Raw genomic sequence first — 13,791 nt, forward strand, 5'->3', positions numbered from 1 at the left:
AACTCGCCTAAAGACGGGCGTATTCAAGAGAAGACGCTCGGATTTGCTGACACGGGACGGGCGGATTTTTCAGAAGACGGACGGATTTCAGTCCAGGAATTTTTCTTGTTTTCCTCAGCAAAGAAGACGGGCGTCTTCTTTCCAAGACGGGCGGATTTTCAGAGACGGGCGGATTGCTGCTCAGGACGCCCGGATTCTCTTACAGTCAAAAATATTTCAAAATTGCATCTCATAGGGACGTGCGTCTTCTGCCCAGTACGCTCGGATTGCAAGAAAACGGGCGGATTCTCTTGAATCCGCTTGGATTCTACCCCTTTGTACCCGGATTCAGTTCCATCCGTGTACAATGCATATCCCTTATCGTCCTTCCATTCTTCTTCATATCTCGAGTTCGTCATTGTGGGGGCACCACTAGGCAAGGATAGCCTAGGCAATTGTCATCCCCACACTAAGGTAAAGCACTACACATCAATTGAAATTGTTAGTCCCCCCCTCACTTCTCTCAAACATGACAATTATCTTGATCAAAGTAAATAAAAATCCAAAGATGACAAAAATGTAATACAAGTATTGAAATGCGAGTTAGGGAGTTAGAAATATTTACAAATGGTGGTTTAGGGAGGACTCCACCAAACTCTCATTCTTGATGAGATGTCAAGGGGGCATGTTCAAGGTGTTGTTGATGTTGCTCAACACCTTGATAAAGTAATCAAAAGCTTGTTCATTATCATGGTAGAGGTCTTCAATAGTCCTTTTCCCCTGTTGTTGGTCTTTATCGATGGCATTACCAATGTAGGGATTAAAAATCCCTTCAAATTCGTCGTCCCAAAGACCACAAACTTCATTAAGTTGATCATTGAAAATTTCTTGATTTGATGGAGACAACTCTCCCAAATTCTTCTCTTGGCCAATGAGGCCATCCTTTTCTTCTTTGATTGATTTTGATGAGCTTTGCAAGCTCTCCTTGTCACAATTCACTTGCTCTTTGAATGAAGCATCTTCAATTTTCTTCTTCCATTGGAGTTCCGATTTCTTCCTCTCATCCTTTCGGCTATAATGATCAATCATGAAACACGGTTCATGCAAACGAGGAGCTCTCATAGTCTTGTCAACATTAAAGGTTATTCTTTCATCTCCCACTTCTAGAGTTAGCTCACCATGTTTCACATCAATCACCGCACCCGCGGTGTGTAGGAAAGGTCTTCCTAGAATGATTGGAATGTTGGAATCTTCCTCCATATCAACAATGACAAAGTCCACCGGGATGAAAAACTTCCCAATTCGCACGGGGACATCTTCCCATATCCCTAATGGTGTCTTCGTCGATCTATCGGCCATTTGGAGTGTGATATTGGTGCATTTAAGCTCTCCCATCCCCAACCTTTTACTCACCGAGTACGACATGACACTCACACTAGCCCCTAGATCACATAAGGCTTTGTTGATCGTTGTGTCGCCAATGGTACACGGTATTGAGAAGCTTCCCGGATCCTTTAGTTTTGGAGGTGAACTCCCTTGAAGTATTGCACTACTCACCTTAGTGAAGGTGATAGTCTCAAGTTTCCGGATTGACTTCTTCTTTGTGAGGATATATTTAACGTTTTTCGCATAGGCCGGCACGTGATTTATTAATTCCGTGAAAGGAATCGAGACTTCCAAATTCTTGACAATTTCCATGAACTTTCCAAGTTGATCATCAAATTTGGGCTTGGCTTGACGACTTGGAAAAGGAAGTCTAATCATAATGGGCTCCTTCTCCTTGACCTTGTTTTTATCTTTCTTTGAACTTTCTTCTTTTGACGATTCTCCATCTTTGGAGTTTTGCACAATTTCTTCCTTATCACTAGCTTCCACAACTTCATCATCAACTTGCTTCTTCGGTGCTTCATACCTTGTACCACTTCTCAAGTGAATGGCACTAACCGTTTCATGTCTTGGGGGATTACTTTGAGGTGGTAATTGCCCCTTTTGTCTTTGTGAGCTTGAAGATGCTAGTTGAGTTAATTGGGTTTCCAACATCTTGGTGTGAGCTAGGATGTTGTTGATGGTGGTTTCCTTTGCTTGGCTATCTTTTTGCATTTGAGTGAAAAATTCTTGTTGATTCTTTTGCATTTGGAGGACCGCTTTTTGGACATCAAAACCTTGGTCATTTTGGTGATTGTATGGATTTTGATTTTGGTAACCTTGGTTTTGATTGTAAAAGGGTCTTTGATTTTGGTTTCTCATGGGTGGTGGAGTGTATGTTGTTTGAGGGTTTTGGACATTTTGGCTTTTGTATGAGAGATTTGGATGAAATTTGGTGTTTTCATTGTAATAGTTGGAATAAGGGGTACCACTCTTGTATGCTTGGAAAGCATTCACTTGTTCATTTGTTCCCCTACATTCACTTTGGTCATGTCCCAAAGTTCCACAATTCTCACATATCCCACTTGGGATTGATGAGGATGCCGTCATGGCATTAACATGATGCTTTGGTGATTTTGAGACTTCTTCAAGTCTAGCCATAGCTTTTTCAAACTTCAAATTGATTGTGTCAATATGAGCACTAAGTTGAGCACCCAATTGAGTAACGGAGTCCACTTCATGCTTTCCTCCTCTAGTAGCCTTGCGAGGTCTACTATATTGTGAATTATGGACCGCCATTTCCTCAATCTTGTTCCATGTTTGATTGTCATCAACTTCGGTGAACATTCCATTTGATCCCATGTTGAGAATGTTCCTTGAATCTTCATATAAACCATTCCAAAATTGTTGTACCAAGAACCATTCGCTAAGTCCACGGTGAGGACATGAGCGACAAATTCCCTTGAACCGCTCCCAAGCTTCATACAAAGATTCTTCATCCCTTTGCTTAAAACCCATAATTTGAGCTCTTAGCATGTTAGTCTTTTCCGGTGGGTAGAATTTTTTGTAGAAAGCTAGAGCCAACTTCTTCCAAGAATCTATTCCGAGAGTGGCCTTATCAAGGCCCTTCAACCATTGTTTCGCGGTGCCGATTAGAGAAAAAGGAAATAAGACCCATCGAATTTGGTCTTGAGTCACACCGGTTTGAGAGATTGCATCACAATAGTCGCAAAAGGTTTCCATATGAGAATGAGGGTCTTCACTAGGCATCCCCCCAAATTGGCTCCTTTCGACTAATTGGATAAAGGCGGATTTGGCAATAAAATTTCCGGTTAGATGTTTTGGTGTAGGAGTACCATTGGGTAGGTTCTTCTCGGTGGGTACGGAATGTGACGAGAATTTAGGCATTGTAGGTTGATTTTGTGGGGTATTGTGTAATGGGTTCTCCTCTCCTTCTATTGCGAAAGGGTTGATGAACTCAATAGTTGGTTGAATAACTTCACTAATACCTCTCAAATTCCTCCTAGCAAGTCTCCTATTGTTCGTCAAGGTTCTTTCAATTTCACGGTCAAAAGGTAACAAATCACCTTGTGACCTTCTAGACATGCAAAATATCAAACAACTTAAAAACAATTAGAAAAAACCTTGAGGAGTTTTACTTCCCCAAGGTGAAGAAAGACTTAACTAATAATAATAAAACGAAATCTAAATCAAGCAAACACCGTCCCCGGCAACGGCGCCATTTTTTATCGGTCCGTTTCGTGTTCACAATTAAAGGTGTGGTCGTTGGGTCACGTCCGAATCAAAACACAATTTATAACTTCACAAACAACTCTACAATTAGTAAAGAGGCAAGTAAAGGTCGGATCCAAAGGGACGGGTAATGAAATGAGATTTCTATTGAAACTAGTGGTGTCTTAGGGGTGTCACAATTTGGGTTGATGTAGAAGGTCACTAACTAAAATAGCAATGGAAATAAACAGGCAAGATGAATTAAAAGAGGTTGTAAACAATTGATAAAAAGCACTAGGGTGTCATGGGATCATAGGGGAGTCATGGGAATTGATCATACAAACATGTTCTCAAATTATAAGCAAGCAATTATTGTTGTGATGGATTGAGTTGGGTTATATCTTACAATCCTAGGAAAGTTTGGGTCCCGAAGCCGAATCGATTAGATTGTACAACACCTACAAGTCGACTTAATCTTCCCTACTCAACAACATGCATGGTCTAATGAGACTCGAGTTGGGTTATGTCTTACAAGTCTCATTGAAAAGATAGGAGATGGTGGTAAATGCAAGGATTCATAGGCTTAGCATTTCATCAAATATAACATGTGCATGAGTTGAGATCAAAACAAGCAAGCAAATAAAACATGAAAGCATATTAATTTAAGCATGAATCATTCCCTATGTTGGTTTCCCCTAATCACCCATTAACCCTACCTAAGAGACTACTCACTCATTATCATGTTGATCATGCTAGCAAGGTTGTCAATCATACCAACAAAATGAAACATGATGAATAAATGAAAGTAATTAACAATAATTAAAAAGGGATTAAGAGAATTATACCTACTAATGATTCCAATAATAAAGCAAAGATAAAAGAAGTACTTGATGCTTGATTGAGAGGTTGTCAATCTCCCAATAATAACCCAAATAATCTTCAATTACCCAAAATAAAGGATGAACAAAAGAGAGATTAAGGAAATAAAACTTGTATTAGAACTTGATTAATTGTTGATTACAAAACTAAAGAGAGATTTGATTGATATTAACTACTCTAGTTATTGATAAGAAGAACATGCTCTTCTAATTAGACTAATGGGGTATTTATAGTGGAAATTAAGGGGATGCATTAGGGTTAACTAAGGGCTAAACTAGTAATTACACTTTTTAGATTGAGTAGGGAGGAGACGGTATTTTTCGAAGGAAGGGCTTCTTTCTTTGTAGCTTGGAGAAGAGGAAAATGCGCTGTAGAGGAATCCGGGCGGATTAGGGTCGGGACGGGCGGATTCTGGCGATGGAACCCGAGCGGATTGGAGAGAATCCGGGCGGATTATGGCGGACAAACCCGAGCGTCTTGGTGGAAAACCGCACGGATTGTGCAGTTGGAGGACGGCCGGATTGTGGACAATCCGCACGGATTGTACCTCAGCAAGACTTCTTCTTCTTTTCTTCCCTTTTCTTCATAAATTCCTTGGGGATTTCCTTGGGGAGTCAAGGATCCTTTCTCAACATTGCTCATCTACTATCATATGTACAAAGGCCTTCTAATCTTGTCTCTCCTTGATGCTTGGTCATTGAATTCGATCAATTTAGTCTCGTTTTGCCATGAAAATGCAAGATTCTTACTCCTTTCCTACCAAGGGATCAAAATCTCAAAGAATATGCAAAACAAAGAACTAAAGATAATAAATGACCCAAATATGCACTAAAAAGCATGGGAACAAGGCTAATTCGGGGGCTAAATATGCGCTAATTATGGTCACATCAAATATCCCCAAACCGAACCTTTGCTCATCCCGAGTAAAGAGGTGACAAAGACTAGGACCATTATTTAAACTAACCTAATAACAAAGCCGATATGAGACAATTAGCGGGTCTCACTCCGCCCCTTCAACTCACAACAAGACAACCATGAGGTAGTATGCCTTCTTGCAAGGCAGGGTGGGTCTTGCCAAAATGGCGGCACATCCAAACATTAAGCACACAAAATCACATAATGGATGCATCTACAAAAGAATAGCCACTTCCTCATTAAGTGGCGGAGGCACTAAAGAGGGACAAATTTAAGAGCATGTAATCCTTCACAAATACTAGTTCAACAAATTACTAAGGCTAAGAGGATGGCACTAAATCACCTCCAAATGGTGTTAAACTAGACTACTTTCGTCCTCAATTTCCAAATGCTTTCGTCAAGAGCGATCGGATGGTGGTGGAATGATGATCCCTATGATGCTAGTAGCATATGACATGACAAGTCTCGAATTCTCTACAAAAGTAAAGGTCATGGATCGTCCCAAGCTCGACAAAGTGGCTCTACAAAAAGGCTTTTTGGGAATGAAATGCTCAACTCTTTATACACAACGGTGGATATGACTAGTATTCAAAATTGTCCTCATTTCACTTTCACATTTCAAAAATTTAAGATGGGGTTTGTCCCTTCCGGGCTAGTGTCCTTTGCTTTCGCCAATCGCTTATTAGGCAACCGGTTAACCTCTAGACAATAGCTTTTCGGGGTGATAGTCACTCTGTCTCTGGGCGGCCGAATTCACAACCGTGTGGGGGCCCAATTCAATGGATCCCGCACCAAAGCACATCGAAGTGGTACGCCTCCATCAAAACAATTTAAATTTCTCAACATTCAACAATTCATAACATTTGAGGTTTCCTTGGCATTAAATTACTTCCACATGACAAAACTTTAGAAATGAGCACTTCAAACTTATTGATAGAAAGTATTTTTGGGTTGCCTTACCACAAGGTCACCTAGACAAGTTAACCAAGTCCACATCGCATCACGGGGTTGGATAGGTGACTCACATGCAAACTCTTGACTAGGCTTTGGGTCATGGGTCAAAAGACACTAGTATGACACTATCTAGGGTGTTTTACAACCATTCTAGTAGGCAAAGTCTTAAGTTGAACAAGTATTTGTAATGGCTTAGTTGCTCTTGTCAAAGTTCCTAATTAGGCATTTTTCAAAATATTTCTAATATGCAACTACATGCTATGATGCAACTAATATAAACATCCTAATGCAAGTTATTCTACCAACTAATATGACATATAAACTAAATGCAAGTCCTAAGTTCACATTGTTATACCACATCAATCAAAATAAAGCCACATAGTCATTAACATAAAGAGGAAAAAGGAGATTGGAAAGATCATACCATGCGGTCTTCAATATCCTCATGTCTCGGATGTGGCGTAGTCGATCAATGTGAACTAGGATAGAACAAACACAATATATACAAGACAATTTGTACACAAGACTATAAAAGGAAATAAACATGTTTTTGGGTTTTCAATTTTCAAATTTTTATGATTTTCGAAATTTTTCAATTTTTTTGGATTTTTGAATAAGAGTTAAATGTTAGAATTCCCATCCCCACACTAATATGGGCATTGTTCTCAATGGCCAAAATGATGGAAATTATGCAAAGATGATGCATGATTTCTATATTAAATGCAATCTACACTAAGCTATACTACATGATGCATGGTTTTTGTTATGACGGAGAGGATAATTTAGATTACCTCCCGTTGTGTATGCATTAACTTCCCCAAACCGAGTGAGACACTAATGCTAATGTCCAAGGATGGGTGTAGTTCATGCACACACTATGCAATGCATGAAACTAATTTGTCATTTTGGATTTTGAAAATGGGAACAATAAAATGAGAACACTTCAATGGTACCGAGGTGTGAGTCCTCTATGGTGCTAGGACTACTCCAACAATGATCAAGAAAAATAATTAAAACAAAGAGAGATATAGACAAACCATGAGAGGGTAGGAGCCTCCAAGGCTTGCTAATCTTCCATCATATCATCACCGTCATCACTTTCCTCATTAGAAGTGGTCTCATTGCCACTTCCCTCTTCATTTGCTTCTTCACTTTCTTCCTCATCTTGCTCATCATCTTGCTCACCATTTTCTCTTCCTTCTTCACTTGCTTCTTCACCAATGTTATCATCAACTTCTTCATTACCACAACCTCATTGTCACCCGAAACGACCCTAGATGCACCCGAAAATAGGACTTCTCTATCCGCCCAACTAGGCAAAGGACATGATGGATCAAGTAGTCCTTGCCTAGCTAAGTGTAGGAGGGTTGGATATTGAGCCAAGTAAGCGTTTTTCCGATCCTCAAAGGCTTGCTTGTGCATTGCTTGCATGAGAAGAGTCAAATAATCATTTCTAGCTTCAACTCCTTCCGGCTTGAACTCTTGATACTTAAAGGGGTAAGGTGGTATGACAATGGAAGAGGAGGGCATTTCAAGTTCACCCTTTTGTTGTTGGATAATATACTCGGCTTCTTTAGAAAGGGGAAGTAGATAATTGGTCCGGTGGACACTTAGAAGACAAATCTTTGAAGGCAAGGTGAACGATCTAGCTTCACTAGTGAGCCATCCATACTTGGTGTCAAGAGGGTTATGGGCAACCCACTTGTACTTGTGTATCATAGTATGCAAATCAACAAGATGACCACTCTCCTTTGCTTTATACTTGTTATCCTTGTTGAAGTTAGGATCAAAGTACTTATCTAGGATAGTGACTAGGCCGCCATTGACAATAACGGTAGTGCCCTTCTTCCCACAATCAATGTTGAGCCATCTATCTACCAAGAGCCTCAAAGAATTGAAAGGCTTGGTGTGTACTCTTCCAATGTTCAAAGCCGATTCAAGAAGAATAAAATCAAGTTTGGTGAAATGGTTGGTATCTTTCCTTGCAATAATGGTGTTTGCTATGACCTTGTGCCATACTCTTATGCCCGGATGGTGGACTAAAAGAGCACGACTCGCATGAAAGTCCTCAAATTTCCTTCCGGAAATTGCCTCCCAAAGAGGGTCGAGGTCATACTTTCCATAATTCTTAAAATAACTCGGTTCATCACTAAGACCCAAGATTCCACCCAATTCCCTAAAGGAAATGCGTCTACTAACATTAGCTAGACGAAACTCGAGATTCTCCCTACTCTCAACTTTGGTGACTTTCAAAGAGCTCAAAAACTCCAAGGTAAGGGAGGGGTATGTCAATTCTTTTGACTCAAATAGTTTCTCTAACCCCATGGCTTTGAAAAAGGCTCTAGTTTGCTCAAGGACACCCAACTTTCCCAAGGTGTCTTCACAAATAAATTTGGTGGATTGAAGTGATTTCCTAGCAAACTTGGCAAAAGTATTTCTATGGGTTTCGGAAATAAAAGTTACCTCCGGATAATGCAAAAGTTGATCGATTTCCAGAGTAGAAGATGTTGTTGCTCCCATAGAAGGTTGTTGTTGTTGTTGCACTTCCAAGCTTGGGGTTGCTACCACCATAGCCAATGCTTTCTTTGCTTGAAGAGCCTTTTGCCTTTGTGAAAGTGTCTTTGGTGCCTTTGTTGCCTTTGTTGCTCCCTTAGTCCTTGCCATTGATGAATTTAACCAAGAAAAGAATGAAAAATCTTCAATTTGTAGTGTACCCAAATCGATTTAAAGGTGAAAGGCTTTGCCTTTATGAATTCAAAAATCGACTCAAAGGTTGAAGATTTTGTGCTTGGTTTTGATTTTTATTGAAGAAGGAGTGATTAATTTGTTGTTAGAAGGATGATTTGATTTGATTTTGGTGAATGTAGTTGAGGAATTTTGTTTTTGTGATGGAGAGGATGAGGGTTTTGATGTTTTGAAGTATTGTTATGAATGAATGAATGAAGGTGGGAGGGATTTTATAAAGACCGAAAAATTCAAACTGCAGGGGCAATCCGTGCGGTTTCTGCCCAATACGGGCGGATTCTGCACTTTCTGGGTTTGATAAAACTCGCCTAAAGACGGGCGTATTCAAGAGAAGACGCTCGGATTTGCTGACACGGGACGGGCGGATTTTTCAGAAGACGGACGGATTTCAGTCCAGGAATTTTTCTTGTTTTCCTCAGCAAAGAAGACGGGCGTTTTCTTTCCAAGACGGGCGGATTTTCAGAGACGGGCGGATTGCTGCTCAGGACGCCCGGATTCTCTTACAGTCAAAAATATTTCAAAATTGCATCTCATAGGGATGTGCGTCTTCTACCCAGTATGCTCGGATTGCAAGAAAACGGGCGGATTCTCTTGAATCCGCTCGGATTCTACCCCTTTGTACCCGGATTCAGTTCCATCCGTGTACAATTCATATCCCTTATCGTCCTTCCATTCTTCTTCATATCTCGAGTTCGTCATTGTGGGGGCACCACTAGGCAAGGATAGCCTAGGCAATTGTCATCCCCACACTAAGGTAAAGCACTACACATCAATTGAAATTGTTAGTCCCTCCCTCACTTCTCTCAAACATGACAATTATCTTGATCAAAGTAAATAAAATTCCAAAGATGACAAAAAATGTAATACAAGTATTGAAATGCGAGTTAGGGAGTTCGAAATATTTACAAATGGTGGTTTAGGGAGGACTCCACCAAACTCTCATTCTTGATGAGATGTCAAGGGGGCATGTTCAAGGTGTTGTTGATGTTGCTCAACACCTTGAAAAAGTAATCAAAAGCTTGTTCATTATCATGGTAAAGGTCTTCAATAGTCCTTTGCCCTTGTCGTTGGTCTTTATCGATGGCATTACCAATGTAGGGATTAAAAATCCCTTCAAATTCGTCGTCCCAAAGACCACAAACTTCATTAAGTTGATCATTGAAAATTTCTTGATTTGATGGAGACAACTCTCCCAAATTCTTCTCTTGGCCAATGAGGCCATCCTTTTCTTCTTTGATTGATTTTGATGAGCTTTGCAAGCTCTCCTTGTCACAATTCACTTGCTCTTTGAATGGAGCATCTTCAATTTTCTTCTTCCATTGGAGTTCCGATTTCTTCCTCTCATCCTTTCGGCTATAATGATCAATCATGAAACACGGTTCATGCAAACGAGGAGCTCTCATAGTCTTGTCAACATTAAAGGTTATGCTTTCATCTCCCACTTCTAGAGTTAGCTCACCATGTTTCACATCAATCACCGCACCCGCAGTGTGTAGGACAGGTCTTCCTAGAATGATTGGAATGTTGGAATCTTCCTCCATATCAACAATGACAAAGTCCACCGGGATGAAAAACTTCCCAATTCGCACGGGGACATCTTCCCATATCCCTAATGGTGTCTTCGTCGATCTATCGGCCATTTGGAGTGTGATATTGGTGCATTTAAGCTCTCCCATCCCCAACCTTTTACTCACCGAGTATGGCATGACACTCACACTAGCCCCTAGATCACATAAGGCTTTGTTGATCGTTGTGTCGCCAATGGTACACGGTATTGAGAAGCTTCCCGGATCCTTTAGTTTTGGAGGTGAACTCCCTTGAAGTATTGCACTACTCACCTTAGTGAAGGCGATAGTCTCAAGTTTCCGGATTGACTTCTTCTTTGTGAGGATATATTTAATGTTTTTCGCATAGGCCGGCACGTGATTTATTAATTCCGTGAAAGGAATCGAGACTTCCAAATTCTTGACAATTTCCATGAACTTTCCAAGTTGATCATCAAATTTGGGCTTGGCTTGACGACTTGGAAAAGGAAGTCTAATCATAATGGGCTCCTTCTCCTTGACCTTGTTTTTATCTTTCTTTGAACTTTCTTCTTTTGACGATTCTCCATCTTTGGAGTTTTGCACAATTTCTTCCTTATCACTAGCTTCCACAACTTCATCATCAACTTGCTTCTTCGGTGCTTCATACCTTGTACCACTTCTCAAGTGAATGGCACTAACCGTTTCATGTCTTGGGGGATTACTTTGAGGTGGTAATTGCCCCTTTTGTCTTTGTGAGCTTGAAGATGCTAGTTGAGTTAATTGGGTTTCCAACATCTTGGTGTGAGCTAGGATGTTGTTGATGGTGGTTTCCTTTGCTTGGCTATCTTTTTGCATTTGAGTGAAAAATTCTTGTTGATTCTTTTGCATTTGGAGGACCGCTTTTTGGACATCAAAACCTTGGTCATTTTGGTGATTGTATGGATTTTGATTTTGGTAACCTTGGTTTTGATTGTAAAAGGGTCTTTGATTTTGGTTTCTCATGGGTGGTGGAGTGTATGTTGTTTGAGGGTTTTGGACATTTTGGCTTTTGTATGAGAGATTTGGATGAAATTTGGTGTTTTCATTGTAATAGTTGGAATAAGGGGTACCACTCTTGTATGCTTGGAAAGCATTCACTTGTTCATTTGTTCCCCTACATTCACTTTGGTCATGTCCCAAAGTTCCACAATTCTCACATATCCCACTTGGGATTGATGAGGATGCCGTCATGGCATTAACATGATGCTTTGGTGATTTTGAGACTTCTTCAAGTCTAGCCATTGCTTTTTCAAACTTCAAATTGATTGTGTCAATATGAGCACTAAGTTGAGCACCCAATTGAGTAACGGAGTCCACTTCATGCTTTCCTCCTCTAGTAGCCTTGCGAGGTCTACTATATTGTGAATTATGGACCGCCATTTCCTCAATCTTGTTCCATGTTTGATTGTCATCAACTTCGGTGAACATTCCATTTGATCCCATGTTTAGAATATTCCTTGAATCTTCATATAAACCATTCAAAAATTGTTGTACCAAGAACCATTCGCTAAGTCCATGGTGAGGACATGAGCGACAAATTCCCTTGAACCGCTCCCAAGCTTCATACAAAGATTCTTCATCCCTTTGCTTAAAACCCGTAATTTGAGCTCTTAGCATGTTAGTCTTTTCCGGTGGGTAGAATTTTTTGTAGAAAGCTAGAGCCAACTTCTTCCAAGAATCTATTCCGAGAGTGGCCTTATCAAGGCCCTTCAACCATTGTTTCGCGGTGCCGATTAGAGAAAAAGGAAATAAGACCCATCGAATTTGGTCTTGAGTCACACCGGTTTGAGAGATTGCATCACAATAGTCGCAAAAGGTTTCCATATGAGAATGAGGGTCTTCACTAGGCATCCCCCCAAATTGGCTCCTTTCGACTAATTGGATAAAGGCGGATTTGGCAATAAAATTTCCGGTTAGATGTTGTGGTGTAGGAGTACCATTGGGTAGGTTCTCCTCGGTGGGTACGGAATGTGACGAGAATTTAGGCATTGTAGGTTTATTTTGTGGGGTATTGTGTAATGGGTTCTCCTCTCCTTCTATTGCGAAAGGGTTGATGAACTCAATATTTGGTTGAATAACTTCACTAATACCTCTCAAATTCCTCCTAGCAAGTCTCCTATTGTTCGTCAAGGTTCTTTCAATTTCACGGTCAAAAGGTAACAAATCACCTTGTGAGCTTCTAGACATGCAAAATATCAAACAACTTAAAAACAATTAGAACAAACCTTGAGGAGTTTTACTTCCCCAAGGTGAAGAAAGACACAACTAATAACAATAAAAAGAAATCTAAATCAAGCAAACACCGTCCCCGGCAACGGCGCCATTTTTGATCGGTCCGTTTCGTGTTCACAATTAAAGGTGTGGTCGTTGGGTCACGTCCGAATCAAAACACAATTTATAACTTCACAAACAACTCTACAATTAGTAAAGAGGCAAGTAAAGGTCGGATCCCAAGGGACGGGTATTGAAATAAGATTTCTATTGAAACTAGTGTTGTCTTAGGGGTGTCACAATTTGGGTTGATGTAGAAGGTCACTAACTAAAATAGCAATGGAAATAAACAAGCAAGATGAATTAAAAGAGGTTGTAAACAATTGATAAAAAGCACTAGGGTGTCATGGGATCATAGGGGAGTCATGGGAATTGATCATACAAACATGTTCTCAAATTATAAGCAAGCAATTATTGTTGTGATGGATTGAGTTGGGTTATATCTTACAATCCTAGGAAAGTTTGGGTCCCGGAGCCGAATCGATTAGATTGTACAACACCTACAAGTCGACTTAATCTTCCCTACTCAACAACATGCATGGTATAATGAGACTCGAGTTGGGTTATGTCTTACAAGTCTCATTGAAAAGATAGGAGATGGTGGTAAATGCAAGGATTCATAGGCTTAGCATTTCATCAAATATAACATGTGCATGAGTTGAGATCAAAACAAGCAAGCAAATAAAACATGAAAGCATATTAATTTAAGCATGAATCATTCCCTATGTTGGTTTCCCCTAATCACCCATTAACCCTAGCTAAGAGACTACTAACTCATTATCATGTTGATCATGCTAGCAAGGTTGTCAATCATACCAACAAAATGAAACATGATGAATAAATGAAAGTAATTAACAATAATTAAAAAGGGATTAAGAGAATTATA

At 40.1% G+C, this 13,791-nt stretch overlaps 2 non-coding genes across 2 annotated transcripts; both read left to right on the top strand.

Annotated features, from left to right (window-relative positions):
• Positions 1-2,773: 2,773 nt before the first annotated feature.
• On the top strand, positions 2,774-2,880 carry LOC141639258 (small nucleolar RNA R71). Its single transcript, XR_012542444.1, has one exon. It is a non-coding gene; the product is annotated as a small nucleolar RNA R71 (small nucleolar RNA).
• Positions 2,881-12,144: 9,264 nt separating this feature from the next.
• LOC141639256 (small nucleolar RNA R71) lies at positions 12,145-12,251 on the top strand. The gene has a single exon (XR_012542442.1). It is a non-coding gene; the product is annotated as a small nucleolar RNA R71 (small nucleolar RNA).
• Positions 12,252-13,791: the final 1,540 nt, after the last annotated feature.

Source organism: Silene latifolia, unplaced genomic scaffold, assembly GCF_048544455.1.
Source record: "Silene latifolia isolate original U9 population unplaced genomic scaffold, ASM4854445v1 scaffold_316, whole genome shotgun sequence".
Classification (NCBI taxonomy): Eukaryota; Viridiplantae; Streptophyta; class Magnoliopsida; order Caryophyllales; family Caryophyllaceae; genus Silene; species Silene latifolia.